At 45.7% G+C, this 18136-nt stretch overlaps 1 long non-coding RNA gene across 1 annotated transcript in view; it reads left to right on the forward strand.

The window, feature by feature from the left end:
• The window catches only part of LOC103092362 (uncharacterized), a 28328-nt gene extending 13448 nt beyond the window's left edge, over positions 1 to 14880 (forward strand). Inside the window, exon 3 of the long non-coding RNA XR_473766.3 lies at positions 14294 to 14880. This is a non-coding gene — a long non-coding RNA (uncharacterized LOC103092362). The remainder of the gene's footprint in view (positions 1 to 14293) is intronic.
• The last annotated feature ends 3256 nt before the right edge of the window (positions 14881 to 18136 follow it).

Genomic DNA, 18136 nt, shown 5'->3' on the forward strand with positions numbered 1-18136 from the left:
TACCTATAAAGGTGGGGTAACTTGTAAACTACTTAAACCTAAAAGGGTGATAACTTATTCAGAGGTTTTTTCTAATGAAATTTGTCTACACAGCAGCATTTTTTTCCTGACTTACTAAAGAGATTAAAAACTACTCAGCTGTGAATTCAAAATGGGTGGTCCTTTAGAAACCGTCTACAGTGATTGGTAGATGTAAGGACTTAGGGAAGGTGACATGGGAGAAAAGCCCCAATATAAGAAAAAGCAGAATCTCTTGAGAAAGGATCCTTTTGGAAGAATGCTTTTGGAGGATCTCCGATGAGGATCACTTGGGAAGAATCTCTTGAGAGAGGCTCTGGAGAAGGGAAGCTCTTGGAGGACAATCTCTAAGGAGATCTCGCTGGAGCTCCTCTGAGGGGACTCTGTCCCTCTGGAGGCTCTGGAGAGAGGCCCTTTGGAACAGTCTCTGGCTGGAAGGCTCTCTGGTGAAGTCAGCTGAGATGGAGCTGGCCTGGTGTCACTAGAATCCTTGTTTAGTCAGACCTTGTGGTGAGTGTTAAAAAACTGACTGATTTCTCTCTTAACACTCAGTTCTAGGCCATATTGGCTTGAGGCCCTTCATACTTATTCCTTTCTTACTCTCTCTCTCTCTTTCTTTGATTACTCATTGTATTGTTAATTAAAATCTCTATAAAACCCAATTGACTTGGGTATTTGAATAATTGGGAATATTTCCCTGGCGACCACCTTATATTTGATTTTAAAACCCAAGACACTGTAGTGAAACATAATTTCTGCAGTCAAATTTACTCACCCTCTCCTATATCTATCACAATTTATATCTTCCACTATTTTTATCACTACAGTTTAAGACCTCAACCATTTTAGAATGATATGGAAAAAGATAACTAAATTAGGATAATTTAAGAACTATTGAATGGATGGACCACAAAAATAGTCAGTTCCATGAAAACTTAAATTGAGATCTCCATTGTAGGGGCTCGTGCATGTGTGCTTTGCCCTGCTTTTAGAAAAATCTGTGATTTGGATAAAAATATCGATGATATGTCTGTCATTTTCATATGATCCAATACTAGAAGGGTTAGCTAATGCACTGGATAAACCAGCAAGAATCAAGAGTTTTGACAATCTAGAACATTGGGCTATATGTAGGAAGATGAAATTTATTATAGATAAATGTAAAGTATTATGCTTGGGTAAAAAAAAACAAGTAAACAATATGGAAGAGTTTTAGCTGAAAAGACATGTGGAGATTTCAATGGGTTGTTTTTGAGTCATTTTGAGTCAGTCAGTAGTGTGATATGATAGGAAATATTCTCAGGAGAGAAAGAAAGAATATATGTATACATATGCATACTTATAGGTTTATAGGTATACACACACATATATGTATAAATATATATAAATACACAGACACATACACACTAGGTTCCTCCCTGCTTTAAAACTATTTGTCCTTTGGGTGATGCAATATTTTGATTTAGAACCTTGAGTCTGGAAGATACTAAGATAATTGGCAGTATTATTAAGCCATGAGCGTAAACAGTGAGAAAAATCATAAAATGAGAAGATTTCAAGAAAGTAAATGGTGAAGAATAAAATGACATCAGTCCAGATGTACTAAACTTTTTTTTTAATTTTATTGTCCTTTTATGACAGATTGGTAAATCCTTCCTTCAAATATTTTTATGACTATATGGATAGATATTATTGATTTCATTTTTACCTATTTTTCCTATACACATATAGATGTCTTCCTCTTTCCTTCCTTCCTTCCTTCCTTCCTTCCTCCTTCCTCCTTCCTTCCTTCCTTCCTTCCTTCCTTCCTTCCTTCCTTCCTTCCTTCCTTCCTTCCTTTCTTCCTTTCTTCCTTTCTTTCTTTCTTTCTTTCTTTCTTTCTTTCTTTCTTTCTTTCTTTCTTTCTTTCTTTCTTTCTTTCTTTCTTTCTTTCTTTCTTTCTTTCTTTCTTTCTTTCTTTCTTTCTTCTTTCTTTCTTTCTTTCTTTCTTTCTTTCTTTCTTTCTTTCTTTCTTTCTTTCTTTCTTTCTTTCTTTCTTTCTTCTTTCTTTCTTTCTTTTCTTTCTTTCTTTCTTTCTCTCTCTCTCTCCTTCTCTTTCTTTCTCTCTTCCTCTCTCTCTTTCTTTCTTTCTTTCTTATTAAACTTCCAGATACCATGTTATGAAGCCCTGAACCTAACGTGAAGTTAGGTTTGTTGAGGAACAGGACCTCTTCCCTCCTTCCCCTTTGGTCACAGACGTAAAGCTTTATGTTACTGTCACATGCAAAATGATGCTGAGAGGCTCTTTTTGAGCGTAGAAATACCAGCTTATTGATTTTAATCCATTTTTGATTAGTCCAGCATCAAAATCAATGAAGTGACATTTGGGTCAATAGTCCTCTAGACTGACCTCTAACCTAAATCAGGAGGCTCAGTAAATAGACTTTTGGAAGCTTATTATTCAGCCACATTCTTGAATATCTGCAGACATGTCTCACTGGCTAGTAGCTAATTAGGAGGCATTCCATTAAACCCTCAGTTCTTCCCCCCAACAACAAGTAGGCACGGGAAGATTTACACATACACCAGAACAGAGACCTTGTCCCTGTCATTTAATAACCACATTCTGTTCCAAGGAAAGTCATTCTTTGGGATTTCTAAGGACCACAAAAGTATAAAAAGCCGTAGACTGGACATAGCCTCTGACCCAGACCCAGGCACAGGAATACATGGCAACTCCCCTAATATATGGAATTGGGGCCTTTATACTCCAGGATCCTGATATTAGATTTAATATAGTCCATGAAAAAGAGGCCCTTAATTCCACTTCCATGTACCCCTATTTTGTGGTGAAAGAGACTGAAAACCAGAGAGAGCCGGTGAATTGCTCCAGAGACTAGAGGAGGGGACTTCTGAGGAGGGGCCAGTCCTTCGGATTTCTGGTCCTGACTTCCTTCAACTCTAATCAGTCAGTCAACAGCCATTTGCTAAACACCCACTCTGTGGGAGGCAGCCTGTGCGGTGTAGGAGATACAAAGAAAAGCAAAAGCTTGGTGTCTGCCCCCGGCGTCCATCTGTCAGGAGAGACAACATTAATTTGTGCTAGTGAATGTGGACTAAATACAAGGTCTGTACAGCATGGAGGAGTAGAACGCAGGACGTGGAGTCCCTAACCCCCATTCCCGTCTCATCCCTAAAGGCCCATCACGTTGCCTTTTTCATTTGGGGAACCCCCCCCCCTTTAAAGTGGGGGTCACAGTCATTCTCGTCCGCCTTTTGAAGGGCTCTTGCAGGGAGAAAGTGCTGTGGAATGGGCCGCCCCTTGGGGTGGATGCTGTGGGGTCTCTCTCCCGCGGTTCTGTGCCAGCAGGCAGTGGTCGGTGACTCCACACGTGGGGCAGACACGGGTTTGGGGCCCTCTGGTCCAGCAGCGGACAAACCGATTCTGGTCAGGGCCGGAGCTGCTCAGGCCAGGGAAGGAGTCGGAAACGCATCACCTTCCATAAGCCCAGAGAGCCGGAGGAGGGAAGAGCCCGAGGCCGCTCCTGGGATCCAGGACGGGAGAGCCCCGGACGCTGCCCCGGGGCAAGAGCCTCCGTCCTGGCGGGGAGGCCGGTCCCAAGGCAGGCCGGGCAAGGAGGCACAGCTGGGAAGGGGCTTTGTGCGGTAACTAAGGGCTCTTCCTAAGCAGGCCCTCCGCTCACTTGCGTCTCCCTGACGAAGGAAGACGAATGCTGCCCCGCGCGCTCTAAATCCCGGCGCCTCGGGACACAGCTCTTGTCGCAGCGCCCTCGTGGCGTCCCTGACGGGTGGCATCAGGACTCTGGGTGGCCCCCTCCAGGACGCAGGGAAGGCTGACAAAATAGCCAATACGGAGGGAAATCAGCTCCCATGCCAGGGACCTTTCCAGTGGAGTGAATGGCTCCTGGTTAGAACCTGCTGCTTCTCGAGCCCTGGCAGAACGGGATCCAAGCAAGCCCGGGGCATGGGGAGGGGCCACCTGGGTAGCCCCCTGGGCTGCTCTTTGCTGCCAGGCCCGTCCTTGGAACAATCGCCGTCTATGAAAATCGCTCCTGTTGGCTGGATGGAGGGAGCTGGGAGAGAGCCGCAGCGTCCTCCCCAGTGTCTGGGGGGCCGATCCCAGCCCTGTGTATGCGCCTCTGGGAGAGTCTGCAGAGCCCCGTCACCGGCCTCCGTCCCAGGTTATCGGCTGATCAGCAGAGAGTTGGAATCTTTATTGGCTCTCTTTGGTGGCTGATTGAAACAGAGAGATAGGAAGCAGTGGACAGATTAATTAATTTGTGCTGGGGGAGCCGGAGTTCCTCTAAAGAACCTGTCACTGTGACTGATGTCTGTGCGGGAGGAGAAGTGCTTAAACCCGCCAGGAATTGTCTCTCGGAGGCACATAAACTCGGGGCTTTGTCGGCTTAGCTGATTGAGTTCTGGGGCCCCGGACAGAATGCTGATGCCCGCGTGGGCAGGAAAGGCCGCTGGGTTTAGGGGCCTCGCAGTGGCCGAGGACGGAGAGGGGAGCCACGTCGCGCCTCACTCCTGTCTCACGAGAGTTGGATCCGTTTTACGTGATGGAAGCCAACATGGAGAAGAAGTAGAGGCCCCGATGGGGCATGGGGAAGCCAGAGGGCACGTGGCCGGCCTCCCGGAGTCTCTGGGAGCCCGTGACAGGGCTGGGAGCCTGGGCTCCCTCCGAGACAGAGTTGACATAGAGTGAATCATTGGAAAGGGCTCAGCCGCCATTGCTGGCATCCCGGGCCAAGAGGAAAACGGAAGCTTTTTGTATGGAGGAAGGACGTTGTGGCCATTACCCAGAAGGTCCGGTGTGGCCACTCTCTCAGAGAAGGGAAGGGAAGGGGGTCTCGCCCGGGGTCCCACCAGTAGACGATGGCGATGCTGGGGCTGGATCCTGGCCCTTCCAAGCTGATTCCCTCATGCCAACTGAATGATGCAATTCTAGTTTCCCAAGAAGCATCCGAGAAGGTAGAGAGAGAGTTCTGGGGCCCGCGTTGTGTCCGCTGGCTCATGTCGCTGTTGGGAATAGAGTGGAGACAGCGGTCTCGGGTCCCCCAGGGAAGCCTTCTCAGGCACGTCTCCCAAACGGACCGCCGAGGGGCTCTTGCTCCTCACGAGGGGATCCCGCAGGCCCCGAGCCTCGGCGCTCAGCCCAATCACCAGGGATCCCGTGAGAAGTGCGCGGAAGCTCTGCTCGCTGCGAGTTCCAGGGCGTCAAGCCGGAGGTCGGAGGGGCGGTCCAGGCCTGCCAATCCATTTGGTAGGTGAGGCAGCCGAGGTCAGGAGAGGTCAAAGTCCTCAGCCCAGAGCCGCGGTAGACAGCAGACGAGGGACGTACGTCAGACTCTCCGGTGCCTCCGGAGCAGCGCCCCCGCGGCCTGGGCAGTCGGGGGTCAGCGGTCAGGGAAGGCTGGGACCGGTGCGTTCACCAGGAGGACGAACTCCCAGGGGAGGAAAAGTCGTCCAAGGCCGCCTGGCCCGGCAGTCCAGTCTCCGACCACGGTCTAAAGACGGAGAGCTTCAGTGAGGAGGCGCACAGGCAGCCCAGAGCAGGGGCAGGCCTAGATCACAGGCTCCGCAGGGTTCACTTTGGGGCGACTCAGTGACGCAGCCCAGCCAACGGGGGAGGCAGCTGGGGCCCAGCTTCTCATCCCTCCTGCCTCCTGCCCCCTCCAGACAGCCCACCCTAAGGCTCTGGCCTCTCCCCTTCCTCTCTGAACCGTCCCCTCGTTCCTGAAGGCCAGGAAGGGGGCGAGTTCAGGCCTTGCAAGGCTGCCGAAGACGCGGCAGCAGGCGTGGCTGGCCAGAGAGCAGCGCCATCAAGGCCGCATTGACAAGCCAGTCAGTAAGTCAGAAAGGGACAAAGCCCTCAGCAAGGGCCAGACTCTGTGCTGCAGACTGAGGGGCCGAGGAGAGGCCCACAGCACGTGCCCTCCCGGATCCCACATCCCCGGGGAGAGGGGTGCAGAGGAGAGGCAAGATCCACTCAGAGGGGGGGGGGGCTCGCACAGAAGGAAATCGGCCTTCTTCATACACATAAAATATCCACACACACACACACACACACGTGTGTAGACATGCCCCAATATTTTATTTTTATCTCATTTTTTATTTTTAATATTTACATATTTTAAAATAAATAATAAAATATTTAAATAGTTTTAAACTTGATCTTCTGACTTAATATCAAATCTAAGAAGAGTGATGAGGGCTAGGCAAGGAGGGCTGCCTAATTCGAACAAGGTCCCACAGCTAGGAAATACCCAAGGTCGCATTTGAACCCAGATCCCACTCACCCCAGGCATGAGGTTGTACCCTTCGTGCTCCCTGGCTGCTGCGGCATATTTATAAAATCGCTCTTCCTAGCCCTCTATCGACTGTGTATGTGCGTGTCAGCTTTGTAAGTTTACACAGGAGCTGCCCGGAATGCCTGCTTGGTCCATGTTTTGTGGCGTGTGGAAGCTCACGCTCTTTTTTAAAGAAAAGCTCAGTTTCAGAATATTCTCTTTTCCAAAGGAAAGCTGCGAGTGCTGCCCTCCCTGGGCTCCCTGAGCTCCAAGGGCTTACGGCTGCCTCCCCAGGAAAGGCACCAAATGCACCCCTTTAAAGCAGGGGGGAAGCGGAAACCAGGCAGATCTGACTCCTCCTGCCCCGCTGGGCTCGGTCTGTAGGATGCTGCTGCATGGGGGAGTCTCCCTCTCCTCCAAGCCATCCAGCTCCAGCCAGCACACGCATGAGGGCAGCCGTGTTCTGGGCTTCTGCAGAGACGCCGACGCCCAACAGTGGTCAGAGGGGACGATGCCCTCATTTGCGTGCTAGTCCAACGATGGAGACGCATGTTCCAATTGGAGCAGTTGAGCCAGTGAGATTCCCTTTCACTTTCGAGTTACATATCATTGGGAATCCAGGAAAGACAAGTGAAAGGCCTGCTGTGCCCTCAGCCTCTGGCCCTGCACTGCAACACCCTGTTCTCCCTGTTTAGCCCTCTATTTGTGCAGCCACTCCTTCCTGCTCCATGAGTGCCCGGATTAAGGCTGTAGGCTCTGCCATTCCAGGGCTGCTCCACCATATTGGTCTTTGAGGGGCGTTGTTGATCTCTCACTGGAAGGGAAGCGGGAGATGCTCCTCTCCTTTAGTCCAAGAGTGGCAGAACACAGGTAGACCGCAGCATCGCACCTCACTCACGTTGGAGGCATTCAAAGACAGATGGAGCAATTTTGCCACTACAGACTCCTTTTCATCAAGAAGATGATGAGGCGAGCTTCCATTTCATTCTTTGAAAGGCAGTGGATGGCCGTCTTTAGGAACGGGATGGACAAAGGCCATTTCCTGCAAATCACAGGTCTAGTTCAAATGACTCAGGGCTGAAGGGGGTTGCTGAGATCTCTAGGCAGTTCACAGCATGAAGAAGGAGACGTGCATTTTTCTGCTCTGGCTTCCTGCACACAAAGGCTGGCCTGGCTCTGAAAATCTGAAAATACCCAGTTCCTTGTCCCACAGGACCTTACAAAGAACCAGTGGAAAACAGGTTCATAAATAATGGTATCCATCCATCCATCCATCCATCCATCCATCCATCCATCCATCCATCCATCTATCCATCCATCTATCCATCTATCTATCTATCTATCTACCTATCTATCTATCTATCTATCTATTTCTCTATCTATCTATCCATCCATCCATCCTTCCATCATCTATCTATCTATCTATCTATCTATCTATCTATCTATCCATCTATCTATCCATCCATCTATCCATCTATCTATCTATCTATCTATCTATCTATCTATCTATCTATCTATTTCTCTATCTATCCATCCATCCATCCTTCCATCATCTATCTATCTGCCTGTCTATCTATCTATCTATCTATCTATCTATCTATCTATCTATCTATCTCTATCCATCCATCTATCTATCAAGACAAAAATAAATATGTGTATATGTATATTTGTTTATTCACATATACACCCAGAGGCAGGAAATTGACTATATGATGGAGAGAGAGAGACAGAGACAGAGGGAGGGGGTAGAGAGAGGGGGTAAGAGAAAGATGGTGAGAGAGAGACAGAGAGATTATAAAGAGGGAGGGGGAGAGAGAAAGAGGGAGAGAGAGAGAGAGAGATCCATATAAAAGCTTCATGGTTATATGTATATACATGTATATATATATATGTGTGTGTGTGTGTGTGTGTGTGTGTGTGTGTGTGTGTGTTTTCAGTTTTCAGTCATGTTTTATCCTTTGAGACACCATTTAGGGTTTTCTTGGCAAAAATACAGGAGTAGTTTGTCATTTCACCTGCAGTTCATTTTACAAATGAGGAAACTGAGGCAAAGGTGAAGTGGCTTGCCCAGGGTCACACAGCTACTAAGTTTCTATCCAAATTTGAACTCAGGAAGAGGAGCTTTCCTGACTCCAGGTAGAATACTCCATCCACTGTTCCATCTAGCTGCACACACATATACACTCACAGATATTTATACATGTTTAATATACATATATAAATAAAATGCACATAGATCAATAAATTTTAGGGAAAAGGGTTATTAAAACCTTGGGCAATTTTCTACAAGTAGCAATGCAATGATCCAGGACAACCCTGAGGGACTTATGAGAATGATGCTATCCACATTGAGAGAAAGAACTGTGGGAGCAGAAGAAAAACACATGACTGATCACTTGTTTATATGGATGTATTATTTGGTGTTTTGGTTTTAAAAGAAGTCTCTATTACAAAAAATGAATACTATGGAACTAGGTATCAAGGAATAACACCTGTATAACCCAGGGCAATTGCTTGCCAGCTCCAGGAGGGGGGAGGGAAAGAAAACAAATCATGGAAACATGGAAAAATATTTTTTTTAGATAAAGCTAAACAAAAGACTATAGATAAGAAACTGAAAAAAGCAAACCAAGGGTGATCAAGGGAGAACTGGAGAAAGTGACTCTTGGACTGAGTCATGAAGTTAAAAAGAGATTCCAAAATGAAGAACCAAGGAGGGAGAGCAATGAAGGTTCGGTGGTGGTGCTAGACTTTGCAAAGGTGCACAGGTTGGAGATGTGGTCAAGGAACAAAAAATTCATCAGTTTGTCTAGAAATGTAGACTATCTAAAGGGAGATATGAGCAATAGTTCATTAGTTCCTAGAAAGGTTCATTAGTCACCTCAAAAAGAACTTTAAATACCAAATAGATATTAGTTCCTGGAAGCATTAGGAAACAATGACATTTCTAGGAGGGAAGGAGGGAAACAAGCATTTATTAAGTACCTGCTATGTACCAGCCCCTGTGCTAAGTATTTTTTTGGCAAATATCATCTCACAGCAACCCTAAAATGTAAGTGTTGTTCCTGTCTCTATTTACAGATGAAGAAACTGATGCAGAAAGAGACTAAGTGACTGAGGTTAGATTTGAACTCAGGTCTTTCTCACTGTAGGCTCCACTCTTCCCTCTCATTGACCCTGGAGAAGAGGAGTGACATAGTTAGGACTGTCACCTTGAGCCCATTCTGGAATGTACTGTGGGCATTGGCTTATTTGTGGGTCATAGCTGATGCACTAAGAAAATGTGGCACCAGAGAAAGGCTCCTTCTTTTGTGTCTTCAGTGAAGGAATAGAATGGACTAGGATCTTATCCACTGCCTCTGAAACTGAGCAAGAAACGTGGCCCAAGCCTTTGTTTGAAGAAATACAGGGCTCCTAATTCTGTTCTGTAAAGGGGTGTCATCTGGTCATGAGGGGAATTTCCAGAAGCACACACACAGGAAGAACATAGTGGGGGACAGAGACCCCCCACTGTTCCATTCAGCTTGGAGTGATTTCTCTGGACATGATGATGAACAGAGAGGCCTGCAGACACCTCAATAGAAACAGGGAGATGATGTCAGCCTTTGCTCCCAGGCCCTGCTCTCCCAGGCGCTCCAGAACCATCTCTTGATCCCAAGCTCCAAGCCCTTAACAATCCAGCAGCTGCTTGCCAGAGTACACAAAGCTGCTGAGTTGCAGTTGGGTGACTGTTAAGTGTGGAGGCAGTGAGCAGATGGCCAGGGAACGGGCTCCCCCATGGCAGGCAGTGTTCCTCGAGCCAGCCAGAGATGTTCCTTTGTGCTGCGACAGCCACAGGCTGCAGGGTGAGTAATGAAGGCTCCGTAATAATTGTGTAAATCCTCGCATTATTAAATCGATCCAGCTGGGGTTTCTTAATATATGGGAAGCACTTGATGTACTCCGAGAGATACCTCCTCTTTGACTAAAGCTGTTCTCATTAACTCACACTGCTTTATTTGCTGTGACCTCAGTGCTCCCCGTAAGTAATGAGGAGAATGAGAATGAGAATCCACTTCCCATGGAAGTCTGAGAAATCTGGGCAGAGGCAGTGCTGGACAGCTCCGAGGGCAGCTCTCTACTGGGTATGCTAGTCTGAGCAGGTGTTTGGACCAGGCTTCCATGGCTGGGAGGAGAGGAACTGGTCTACATGGCCAGCCGCTGGGAAGAAGGAGATTCGTGCCGGAAATAACAAAGTCTCAGCCACCAACCAGTTGGTATCTGCTTTCGCTTTGGACTCCTCCTGCCCCAGTTCCGTTCGATGTAGAACCTCCCTGGAGAAACAGTTGCAGACACTCAAAGGAGGCCATTTCACTGTCATCCCGTGGTGGGTCCCAGAGCTCATCTCAGCCTAGTGATTCAGCAGCCATCAACGGGACAACTTGGGAACAGCTCTGACCCTGGACCCTACTCAGAACATTATCTCCCCTCACTCAAGGCCACAGTAATCCATGCAAAGCTTACACTGAAGGGAAAACAACCGGGGAGGCAGTGATAACCCCAACCATCTCCCTCCCTTACTAAAGGTCTCTGGAAAGCCTCCACTGCATGCTTGGGGATTCCAGTGGACGTTGTTCTGAGCACAGACGCCCAGCTCTCATGTTCTTGTATGAGGAGGGCTGAACACTGCCTAATGAAACGAGAGCAGGACTGGGTGTGTCTCCTGGCCTCCTCCTTTACTCGTGGTGGACCTTGGGGCAGGGCAGACCTGCTTAATCATCTGTCTGCAGAACAGTTCTGAGAATACCTGAACTAGCTCCCTCCCAGGCTAGTTGAGTGCAGACACAGGGCTTTGCATGCCTTCAAGTGAGACCCGCACATCAGCTCTTAAAACAGATCTCCCGGGGGCTGGAATACCCTGAACACGTTGGAAATCATACTCCAGTGCATGGCAGTCAATTGGAGGTTAACTTTGATCCAGCATATGAGAGTATGCCTCTGTGGTCATGGCATAATGACCCCACAGGGAAAGGAGTATGGAGTTCCTAACACAAAGGAAGGTCTTAAGATCATCTCATTCCTAGATCAGTGGAAGCAGCTGCACATACATAAGAAGAGGATAATCTAGAGGAGAGGCTGGTTATCTTCCAGTAAGTGAAGGGCAGATCCATGAGAGAGGGTTGAAATATGTTCTGTCCATCTCACAAGGGCAGAACCAAAAATAATAGGTGGATGTTCCAAAAAACAAATTTAGACCCCAAATAAGAAACAATTAGAACTCTTAGAGAGTAGATGGGATGCTTAGGATGGTAGTGAGTGGCCTGTCACTAGTGATCTTCAAGGAAGTCTTTGGTAGACAAAGATCAAGAGATGCTAGAAAGTACATGTAGGCATTGGTTAGGGATTGAATTATCTAACACCTGACACTTTTTAAAGCTCTGGGGCATGATAATAGCCAATGTTCCTTTCTCTGTCCATTATAGAGACATTTTAAACGTATTGATGGAACTTTAAAATAATAACTGCCTAAGGTAGGAAATAACTGAAGTGGTCAGAGAGCCAACCTGAAAACCTCATCTTATTTTGGATCAGAAAAAAATACCACAAAATCAGACAGTTCAAGTCCATTTTCATGTGCTCTTTTTCCAAGAGGATAAACAATGATTTGACTTCAGGGCATGGACTATGGCCTCTGTGGTTTCACCTCAATTGCATGGACTCCTTGCTCTCAAGGCAGCCTTAATCAGTGCCAAAGGTTTAAAGGGAAAAAAAGATGATAAAACGGACAGCTGTGTGGTAAATATCAATAATTCACTTAATAATTCAATTACAAAAAATTTATGAAAAATTTATAGTATGAATTTCTTCTGGAAAAGGTGCCATATTTGATTTTAGAGAAAGGAAGATGGCATGTTATTCACTCCCTATCCTTATTCCCTAGACCGGTGATGGTGAACCTATGGAACAGGTGCCAAAGATGGCATATAAAGTGCTATCTATTGGCACTTGGCTGCCCTCCCCCCAGAGTTTGTTACTAGAAAGGCAAAAGATCTTGGGCAGAGCCTCTCCCTCCCCCTCTCCACCATATCTTATGACATTTTTTCACATCCCCTGCCCCTCTGCCTAATTGCCTAATGGGAGTGTAAAGGGGGTAAGGTGGGTGGCTCATCGGGGGCCATGATAGAGGGGAGAAGAGTGCTTGGACCACTCCCCTCCCCCTCTCTACACTTGCTAAGTATATCCCTCATTTCACCCACCCCTCCCCCCAGAAGTTCAAAAGGAGCTCTTCCTCCCTCCCCCATGTGGGGGGGTCACAGGATGTGGTGTCTTGGGGGGGGTGGCACAGCATTAAGTCTGGAAGGTGTGATGGGGGCAGGGCCTGGCACTCCATATCTAAAAGGTTCACCAACACTGACGTAGACTATGTTGGTGAACCTATGACATGTGTACCAGATGGGGCTGCTCCCTTTCCCTTTCCCCTATATCTGAAGATATTTTTTTCATATCACTCACCCCTCTACCCAGCAGTCCACTGGGAACACTTACTCCCTCCCCTGTCTGGGGTAAGGAAGCAGCTCACATGCAGCATGAGGGTACAGTTTGGGAATGTGTTTTCTAAAAGGTTCACCATCACTGATAGGAACTCATATTCTAGAGATGTAGAAGAGTTGCTATGGTGTTTACCCAAATAAGGGTAATATAAAGTAGTAAGGAAAGCTCCAAAGGAAAAAAAAACAATAAAAGTTTTCTAAGAAAAAATTGAAGAGGGTGAGAGTTTGTTGTTGTCTAGGGATCAGTGATGAATACCCAGAAGAGGTTAGCGGATGAGATGTTGACAGTAATAACAAGCATTAATCCATTCATAAACCATCATAATATCTTCAAAGTGTTGACATACATGAATCTCAATTCAAAAAGGAGGAGGAGAATAAAGGAGGAGGGAGGAAGAGAGAGAGAGAGAGAGAGAGAGAGAGAGAGAGAGAGAGACAGAGAGACAGAGACAGAGAGACAGAGAGAAAGAGAGACAGAGAGAGAGAGGGAGAGACAGAGAGAGAGGGAGAGAGAGACAGAGAGAGACAGAGAGAGAGAGGGAGAGAGAGAGAGAGAGAGAGAGAGGGAGAGAGAGAAAGAGAGAAAGAGAGCGAGAGAGAGAGAGAGCACATAGGGTCAAAGGAAAAATATTGCTTTCCTAAAGGCAGCAATGACCCAGTTGGGATAATATGGCATACCCTATGTGAAAAAAGATTCTATCAGAGAGTACCAAAAATAAGTGGCTACTCCAATAAGAATGATTTGTATTCTTTTATTTTATAGGGCATAGCTTGAAGAGTTTATTCCAATTTTGATATTTTGGTATTAGGGCAGGGATACTTGTGATCTACCCCCTAATCAATAGACATGTCATCCTTGTTCAGGGTCCTAGAAGCTGCCTCAATATGGCCATTCATTGTGCCCTTCACATCCCAGTGGCTTGGTCTGACTAAAACTGACAATGAAAGCTGAAACTTCTTTCTCTTATCAGCTTTTTGATCCCTGACAAAAGAGAGTATATTTGGGGCCTCTAGACTCTGCTCCTACTCCCTTAAGTGTCTAAAATGTGAAAGAATCAAGGTTGTGATATCTCTGGCCCCATCTCTCAATATTAAAAATAAATCTCATCTTTTTCTTCTGCACATTTTTTCCCTTGTGAAAAAGCTTAAAATTATAATGGGAAAATTATTTTAATGAAGGGAATGATTAAAATAATGCAGTGGATTAATCAAAAGTACTTCCAAGTCATAAATCAATGCCCAAATTCAACAATTTACTGCTATTATAAAAATACCCAAAGATTTTCTAAAATGGGAAATTCCACATAAAACTGGGAAGCCCCAAATTGGTACAAGTCTTAAAGGTTTCAACTAGAAACAATACTAACTCAATAAAACCGCATTTAATTATAAGTCTTTTCATTATGCATTAAAATTAATCAGTGCTTCCTTTGTGTTTCTCCTCTTCTGCAGAACATGTGGGTCCAGATGGTTTTCAAAGACTGTAATTTCAGGGGATTTTAAACAACACATTCTTATTCTGTAATAGACGGCATTTGATCCTCATTTGATGTTGGTTCCTGGAAAATCCCTACCTTTCAAAATTCATGAGAGGATTTGAGTGGTAATCTAAACAGCTGGTCATTTTCCTGCTCAATTCATTTAAATCCAGCCAAGAAAAAATAAAAGGAAGAAAGAAAGAACAAAGCCAGATTTTAAATAGGGTTAGGACTTCCAGGCCCTCCTAGAGATAATGGTGTGAAATTCCAATTGGGCAACCTCTTGATACATCAACAATCTCAACTCAAGAAAACCTACTTGTAAGGAGCAAATGTGAATTACTGAAAACACAAAGATAGCAGCAAAATGTAAAGAATTCCCGAGATAAAATAGAACCATTACTGGGTTGGCCTTCATGGGCCTGTTGGGAAGAAAAGTGATACGTAAGATACTGGAACTGATGGTACCCTGGTATTAGGAGCAGATCCTCTGGCCTCTCTGCCCACTTCTGGGAGCTGTATGCTAGGAATGCCATTTACCAAAATAACTAGGCAAAGAGTTACCAACACATGGAGGGATTTTAGGGGGGAGTGAAGGGAGGGGAAATATTTGAAGGACTCTCATTTGGAAGAAGCACTGAGAACTTGAACTTTTTTGCTATAGGAAACAGAAAGCAGATCATGGGGTGGCAGGCTGGAAGTCAATAGAAAGGCAAGTTTGCAACGGGAGCTGTTTGAAAATCAGACAGGTTTCTGGGAGTCTCCAGCTCCCTGGCCTTAGAGGTGTTCAAGAAAAGGTGGGGGACATCAGTTGGTGGGACTGCAGAAAAAAAGCAATGGTTGCCTTGGCTAGGAGCTGGATGTGGATAACCTGGTAGCCTTTGCCAGCTGTCTGCCATTGGAGGTAATTATTTGAGTGTCTTTTCTTTCTTTCCTTTGGGGTTGCATTGTTCTTCTATCTTCTCCCTGCAGGTGATGGCCCATACACCTGGGAGCAAACACTGCTCTGTTACTGACTGTGTATCCCCAGGACATAGCATGGCATCTGGCACACAGTAGGCGTTTTAGAAATGGTTTTCAACTGACTGATTATACTCTACAACAGGCAAAGTTAAGCAGATATTTGCAATGGTCCAAGCCAGAAGATCTGAATAACAAGGAGATCTACATGCAGCGCCGTCCTAGCTAAGTTTGGTCATGGTCTTGCTCAAAGGAGCTTAAAGGAAGAAAGAGTCCCGTGTAGAGGAGGTGAATAGAGAACAAGGGACCAGCCAATGCAGGGGCCTGTCCTGTGTGTGAGGAACAAAGAGAAGGCTAGTTGGATTAGATCCTAGAGGGAGGGCAGAGAAGTAAGGGATCATGGGGCTTTACAAAATAATGTAGAGACAGCTTTGGAGAGGCTTAACAAACCAAATAGAGCACTTTGGTTTAGATCTGCCATGCCAGGCAGTGGGGAGCCACTGGGGTTGACTGAGAGAGTCACATGATCAGCCCTCTGCTTAAGAAGAATCACTTTGGCAACCGTGTGTAGCATGGACCAAGGTAGGAGGGACTTGGCTTTTGCAATCATCTAGTGAGGGCTCGAACTAAAGTGATGGCTAGAGGACTAGAGAGAATGGATTATAAACCTAGGGAAGGTGATACCATTGTTGGATATGTGAAGTGAGGAGGCCTGAGAAGTCAAGAGCAATAAGTCAATTAATGAAACCCATTGAAATAGCACTTTAAGATTTGGAAACTACTACAAACCTTCTCATTTGATGCTGACCACAGTTCTGGGAGCCAGGTGCTATCAACTAGCCCCAATTTCCAGATTCAGAGAGGGAAACTGAAGTGGGGAGTTGTTAAGTGACTTGGTCAAGGTCATGTCGTGAAAACTATCTCTTTAGATGCTGAGTTTGAGATATCTACAGGCCATCAGCCAATGGGAGATGTCCAATAGGCTATTGGACATGAGTCTGAAACTTAAGGGGAACAAGGAGCAGAGTTAAAGATCTCTGAGACATCTACAGAGCAAAGATAATCAAAGCCAGGGGAGCTGATGAGGTCACTGAGAGAAGGGAGAGAGAAAGATAAGAGATAGAGGAAAATTGTACCAGGAATGCCAAGTGAAATGGACTCATTTTCCCAATGAAGTCTCTTTTACTCGGTGACTACCACAGGCCAATGTATGCAGATTTGTTGGGGCTCAAAGATTCATTGTCTCTGAACCAATAAAACCATAACCACTGGTGACCCCAAGAGGGCCCAGGTTCTGCCAATGGCCAGACTAAATGAGGTAGAGCTCATTACATGGGCCACATCTTTAGGCATTCTGGTATGACACACACTGCTCATGGGCTGAACACACTGGTTTTTTCTCTATCTCTGTCAAATGATAGACAAAGAAGGTTTTCTGGAATAAATGAAACCTCTGAAGATGTGGCTTCATTCCCCAAGCCCTGAATATTGTCAGCAAATGGATATTTAGTGACAAAATAAGGAGAAATTTATATTGCATTTGCCTTGAAAGCCCCAAGGGATGTAGTGCTGGCCCAGATAGAAGCTGCATAATGAGAGATACCGTTTCTATAGAGCCTTGAAGGCACTGCACATAACATCATGCTTGGCCTTTGCAAGGACCCTGCAAGGTAGGGCCTATGATGACTACTCAGTTGCAGCAGAAGAAACTGAGACTGAGAGCTTAAATGAGTTTTTCCTGCGTCATGTAGTTTAGAAATACCTGAGGCAGAATGCTAATGGCATTCTTCCTGACTCCAGGGCCAGACCCCTCCCCACTGGGACCCCTCAATTAGCTGCCTAGACTGGTGAGTTGGAAAGTAAAGCACTTGAATCCATTGGGGAAAAGGGCTCTTCCTCTAGAATATCACACACACACACACACACACACACACACACACACACACACAAATTTGTGCATATATATATACAAATTGTACATATGTCTATGTATATATATATATGTGTGTGTGTGTGTGTGTGTGTGTATGCATTATACAGCTATAATGTACACATGCAGATGTGCGCATAAATGTGTATGTATAAGAGGGAAAGGCCAGAAGCAATGGAACCATTTTGAATGTGACAACCCATCTCAGGAGGAGAGGAAATGGAACTCCAGCTGACCTTGGGGGATGGTATGGATCTTTTCGGCCAAGCTCCAAAGGGGAGCAGTTGGAAAACTGGAAGAGATCCTTTGCTCCTTGAGCCGAGGGGAGAAGGAAGTGATCATTTTCTGTGAAGATACCCATTTTCCCAATCCTTTTGCCTGAGCCATAGAACATCTTCTCTTTCAAGTGGTGACACTTTTAGGATATAGACTTTTGTCTATTAGGGGAACCTCAGAGCTTATCCTGAAGAAGACTTTGGTTCAGATCCCCCAGATCTGTATAGGAAATTGCTAGAGATTTCCTTTTCCCTCTTTCTTCATTACCCTTCAACCCTTTATACCTAAATAAATAGACATCTTGATTTTAATAGAGACTTCAATCAGATTCAATGTTTCAAAGGACATCATTTCAAAATGGAGGGCTGAGGAGAAATGTGACTTACCCTTTTTTAGTCCAGCCAGACCTGACTCCATTTGTTAGCAGCCCAACTGTTTATGTTTATTTATTTATTCCCCAAGTAGCTGGAACTTTGGTTCCTTCTTCAAATTCCCCCACTAATACAATACATGTATATGCACATATATGTGCAAAAGAACTAGATCTATATGGGGATGTGATAGCTTTATATAAACACATACTACACACATGCACATATATATGCATGCATACATATGTGTGCATGGGTCTTTTCAGATAAACCATCTTGC

The sequence above is a fragment of the Monodelphis domestica genome, chromosome 5 (genome assembly GCF_027887165.1).
Source record: "Monodelphis domestica isolate mMonDom1 chromosome 5, mMonDom1.pri, whole genome shotgun sequence".
In the NCBI taxonomy this organism is placed as follows: domain Eukaryota; kingdom Metazoa; phylum Chordata; class Mammalia; order Didelphimorphia; family Didelphidae; genus Monodelphis; species Monodelphis domestica.